This window comes from Cuculus canorus, chromosome 10 (assembly GCF_017976375.1).
Source record: "Cuculus canorus isolate bCucCan1 chromosome 10, bCucCan1.pri, whole genome shotgun sequence".
Taxonomy (NCBI): domain Eukaryota; kingdom Metazoa; phylum Chordata; class Aves; order Cuculiformes; family Cuculidae; genus Cuculus; species Cuculus canorus.
Genome location: NC_071410.1, coordinates 11,680,367 through 11,686,366, shown reverse-complemented (window position 1 = coordinate 11,686,366; position 6,000 = coordinate 11,680,367). Strand labels below are relative to the sequence as shown.

The 6,000-nt window shown below is 37.4% G+C and overlaps 1 long non-coding RNA gene across 1 annotated transcript in view; it reads right to left on the bottom strand.

Annotated features, from left to right (window-relative positions):
- Positions 1-3,634: 3,634 nt before the first annotated feature.
- The window catches only part of LOC128853218 (uncharacterized), a 143,074-nt gene continuing 140,708 nt past the window's right edge, over positions 3,635-6,000 (bottom strand). The window contains exon 9 of the long non-coding RNA XR_008451554.1: positions 3,635-3,822. This is a non-coding gene — a long non-coding RNA (uncharacterized LOC128853218). The remainder of the gene's footprint in view (positions 3,823-6,000) is intronic.

Genomic DNA, 6,000 nt, shown 5'->3' with positions numbered 1-6,000 from the left:
GGATTTGAATAGAAAAGAGAAGAATTTTAGAGGTATCTCCAACTTGTACTTGGCTTAACTAGACAAGACTCTGCTAATGATACTGGATGTTGCACTGATCTTGTTTGGTGCTAGTGTAGAAACACACTTGCATTGAAGCTTATGAGAACAAAGCTGAAAATTGTCCATTTAGATTCTACTGTAAGGTGTAAGTCATCAGCTTGGTCGCAGCCCCATTTTAATTTTCATTGTTTCTCCAATTAGCATACACAGGACAGATGAAACAAAATAAGCAATAAAGACCTCCTCTGAACAGAACCCCCAAATAAAAAATATCATAAAAAAATGCAAATAGTCACATGTACGTACAAAGCATTTGATATTTTTAACAGGGACCAGAAATGCTTTCCTTTGAAACTACTGTGTATTTACAATGCACTGGTGACAAATTTACTTCTCCTATCCTGAAACTGAAATGAAGAAATAATTTTGTATATTCAGTAGGATGGAGAGGGTTGTTATGATACATCTGAGGTTTGCACCACACTGAGAAACACTACTAGCACATTACATGCACAAATGCTTTTTTTACATATAATGCAATCTGTTATTAAGCTGTGTGTTTAAGCAGAAAATGGACCAGTTTCAACAAAAATGGAAAGAGAAAACTGTATGTACTAGAAAAAAAATGGCTATATTTGGTCACTCTGCATTGACAGGAGCAGTTTAAGCATGGTTGTCAGAAGGCAAGGGAAACACAACTTTTCATTCAGCTTTTAGTGCCCTTGACTAGAACAGAACTTGCTGAATCAAAAACAAAAAAGGCAAGGATAAGATTCTCAGAATCTGCCTCTAGGCACTGCAGACCTCATTCCCATTCATTCCCGATGGAATTAGGTGTCTCTTTCCTTCAGTTCAAATGGTTGTTGTGGAACTTATTGCTTGTCATGTTAGGAAATGTTAGTAATTACATAATTTGAATGCAGCGTATAATACATTTACACATATACTTTTACCTTGGCTCCAGTGCTGGAGTAATTTCCTAGGCAGAATTCTTTGTCTGCAATAAATAGCCAGTGCTGATACTTAATTCAAAATAGATAATTAGGAATCTTGCTAATGATGCTTAACATATTTAGTGTGCTGACATTTCAACAGATTTCTCCCAGGGTGACATTATGCAGTGTCATGGCTCTTTGCCATCTTGGGATCATCTAGAGTGGTGCAGTGGATGCTTGGTAGCACCTGGTGCATTTGTCAGCCACTGCATACCATTGTAGTCTCTGCGTGGTGATGTGACTCAACACATCACTTCCATCATCAGGATGTGAAGTGAGAGATCTGCATGAGCCACAGCTGTGGTGGCATTTTTCATGCCTTTCTGGAAGAATCTGAATCTGTTATTGTCACTGGTTGTCCAGAGTACCAATTCTTGAAAATATTAACATTCACTCAGCAATTGAGTGTCATTCTTTTTGGATGTAGAGCCCCATAAATTTCCCACCAGTGAAAGAAGTTCAATGATAATTCATCTGTTTTATTGTACTAAGTGTTTTCAGAGTAGATAGAGAAAAGTTCATGACAAATCGTTCTCTGTACTTCGTAGTAGAGTCATGATCACTAAATTTCTAGATCTGAAAACGAAATCACAGCAGCAGGCCTGGTCCAAAGCCAGTGAGAGCTTGTTCATCAGCTTCAGCAGACTGGAGTAGCCCAGAAAACTGTTCAAGTGTTTGCTTACTTTTGAAATTCTGCTCAAATATACTAGCTGAATTTTAAGGTGATATAAAATACTGCATCACTTACTGGGTAAGAAGTTGAATAGCTTTAGTGGCACTAAATAGGTTTGTATCAGCTAAAAGTGTAGTTCTGAGTTTTCATATAAATTGCAATGAACTGAACAAGTGACGCTGCTAATAAATAAAATTTCAAACAGAGAGAGATGTGTAGTTTTAAGTTTTGAAATGTTATCAAAACAAGTGCTGAACACTAAATTTATTGTATATTCTATAAAAGGACAGGTTGTTCACCTTAATTATTTATTAATGATTTATGGATTTTAAGTTGTGGTTAAATTTGGGGGGAGGGTTCCATGTTTGCTGTTTTCACATGATCTCAATTTGACAATCTATTTAATATTCATCTAGCTATGACAAGCAATGCAAATTTTCAATATTCTGCCTTATGTGGCATACTTCAACTATTGGGATATACTGACATGAATAATTTATAGCTATGGTCTTTAATTTGTCTTTGATTGTAGTCAATCTTTTAAAAATTAATCTAATTCTCAGTTTTGCTGGATCAACAGACATGCCTGGATGTCTTCTGTTCAACTGTATGTAGTACAAGAAAAACTGGTAGCTGAAACTTTCCCAGGCTATATCACAGCATGGTCTAGCACTGGTTTTTGACTGTCTCTTAAAGGGAACTGTTGTGGGGGCACCCACAAAACAGACAATCAGTCACTGAAAATAATAAGGATCTACTTAGCACTCCAAAAAACAAAAATAAGCCACAGGTTCAGGTGTCAATCAGGAATATTATTGCACAACTGCCTTAAGAATTCCTAAATTTTGTGAGCAATCTTCTAGGATGATCCAAAATGGGCACAATGACTTCATCACAAAACAAAATCTCTCTCTCAAGGGTACTCAGAAAAGAGAATTGCTCACCCCAAGGGGCAAAGGTTCACTCAAGGATATATTCAGAAGATGTAATCCCTCACTGAAAGAAGGGTGAGGTCACTCAATCCCTTGGCCAGCATCCTAATGCAAGGGGAGAGTTTTCTGGAGACAGCCTGTTGCTCTATGGGCAATCCCTCGAAGGGGGGTTCTGGCAGGACTCTTGTTTTGTGCCTAGTCGAGTGTAATTTGTCATCATTCTGATTGGCTGGGGGCACCCTCATCTTCTGTGACTCTGTGCCTAACAACAGTTCTGTACCTCTTCCCCACATCAGTGCAGGGTAGGGGATGGAACTGAGAATATAGGTTTCAAGAGTCGGAAAGCCCTGGCCTCTCTGTCTTTGGACAGCCTAGTATTTCCAGCCCTAGGGGAAAAAAAAGTGGTAGAAGTTTAATCTTTTGCACTGTAGCAAGCTGAAAGCTGATTTTCTGGTGATAATTGTGTTTAGATGATATGTCTTATTGATAGGAACTTATTCAAAATAGGGGGATGGCATAAATTACTTAAGTAAAAGGAAGTAAGTGGTTTGAGTTATTGAAGGAATTTGTTATGCATTGTACTCTGACTTCTCTTCAAACAAACAAACCAAAATTTATATATCCAAAGAAGATCACTGCAAACATGCATTACAGCTGTTAGTTGGGGAAAAATTTGCATCAGTATTTGTAGGGTATAAAAATCTTAATAACCATTGGTACTTACTTAACACCTATGACTTCTCTGAACTAATTAAATACTCTTTCAAGTACTCTTTCAACATTCATAATGCATCATGTAGTATAGTCATTGCCCATTTTTATGGAGCAGTAAACTGCAGTGCAGCAGATGGGATATCCAAGAATGCATAATATTGCCCTGCCCTCACTTACACTGAAGTCAATGAGAGTTTTCATATCAATATTTATGTGTGAGAATCATGATAACACTAACTCTGTCATCAGCCTCAGCAGCAGGAGAGAGAAATCAACAATGATGGCCTCTGAAAAAGTTTGGCATAGAAAGATGTTAGTGGAAACAGACAGGTCACTTGGGTCACCTCTTCCAGGCACCACATCACACTGCCTCTGTCGCAGAGTTTTAAGATGCTTCGTTCACCTGCTGAGATCTGAACACTCAGTGCTTGTGAATAGTCTGTGAATGAAATCTCTGGTTTTCTCTCTGTGAAGCAGGACAAGAGAAAGGGTGAAGACGTAAATTTTATATCTCACAATAATGAATATTTTTTGTAACTCCATATGACTAGGAGGACATTTTCCCTGAGCCACCACATGTAGAACAAAAACATCGAAACTTTGAAGTACATTTGGGATCACAGAATCCAAGTTAAATATTATAACTCATTACATGGTCACAAGCCATTAGTTTCAGCTCCAAATTGGCAAGAAAGAAGCACTTCAGAATTCGTATGCATTGGGGAAAAAAATGTTCTCAGAAAAATCTAAAAATTGATCAGAAAAAACGTGTTTCACAGCAATTCTCTTTTTCCATTTTAACACCCTATTGCTTATGATGATGGCTCATTAGCTTCTGTAAAATATTTCATGATTTAATTCTCAGCCTTATTTGAGAATGGCTACATTACATTTCTATTCTCTCTCTAAGGAGGCCTGTATTTGTTAGTCTTGATTTCAAATTTACTTAATGCTAATCCACTTCACCAATTCATAGTACTTCAGACACATGTTTATTCATTTGCAATACTAAATCTATGCTTCTGATGAAGTGGGAAATTCTGCAAAATAGTTATTTTCTTCACAGTGGTAATTATTCTAAGTCACTGCTCTAAACTAGTTTCATGTTACATACGGAAATCCACAGAAAGATGTGGTCTGAACAATTAATGACTTCCTACACAAGTGCAGTCCTTTTTTCCCCTCCATTCCAAAAGCCTAATTCCATAATTCTATTGGCAGCTAGCAAAAATGCTGAGTGCTCATTAACTGTAAATGACAAATATTTTTTCTTCAGACAGTGTGTGATGATAAGGGTCTGGGAATTACCAATGCCAAAAGAATTTGCCGCAGCTGTGTGCTACCTGCTAAAACAAGTGGGAAACATTTATCTTAGTTTGACTTTTGTTTTGTATCGGAGAAACTGTGTTAATGGATCAGTCAGACAGTATATAATTTTCCTGCTTTTACTAAAAGGCTTAAAATGTCCATCTGTTGCCCTTAGTAAACGGAATCCCATGAAACACATGTAGTCACTCAGTCAGGACGTGTAATTTTTCTTTGTGCAAACCTGTACTGTGCAGTTTGCATGCTGTTAATTTTAAATTAGAGCAGCTTTTGTCACAGTCCCAGTGAATGTTCCCCTGAGGAGTCTTGGTTTTCCAGAAGCTCACCCAGTTGCTGTGCTTGGATCCCAACAGAATGAATCCCTCTTGGTGTGAGTAGGCTGGCAGACTTCAAACTGTTTTCTTTGACATTTGGGAAATGCTGATTCATTTATTCATATGTATGTGACAGCAAGATTTTGCATTACAGCTTTAAAATTGCACAGAACTATGCACCATTGTGGCTTCAAGAAGGAAGGATACCAGCGACTGAGAGTTGTCTTTGCACCGCACTCACCAACCTGCAATCCTAAGGGTAAGGTGTGATCTTTCCTATCTTTTACTAGATGCCTAACTTTGAAATGATGTGGTTGGTAAATCTCAGCCTAAGACAGATGTCTAAAACAGAAGAATCACACTGTGGAGGTGCTAGACTGTCTGTCTGCTTTAAAGGGAATCCAGATGATTAACTACAACAAGATATTTAATCCTGGATACCTAAAGTTAGGTGAGATAGATTCTGTACAAATTACCTACAAACTCGTTACCAGCATGTCTTACTAAGACTAACTTACATCGTATGTAATTGTCAGAAAACAATGAGTCAAAGTTCTTTCGACAACATTATTTCATTCTAATGCAGCAGATTATGGTAAGAAGCACAAAAGCAAAAGCACAGGATCCTTCTGCATAATTTGAATAATGATGGTGATTATGGTACTGCTAGTATTTGGGAGAAAGAAAACAATTGGCAGTGGATGGGAAGAGCAAATAGACTAAAACAATGATCTAATGTCACCAGAAAAAAAAGCAGACAAATTTGACCCAAGGATTGCAATTGCAAATATATATTAATAGGATTCCTCAGTGGATGCAGTAGAACATGATTTAATCTGAAGTGCACTTGAGAAATTAGAAATGCCTCTCTTTTGTTGCTTTCTGACATGACAGAAGTCTGAATAAGTGTTAGGTTTTAATGTAAATTAACAAGATTAGTATGTAAGTCTGTGACTGGTCTACAAATAGTCTTCATCCATTTAATTTCCTTCAGTACTGTCACC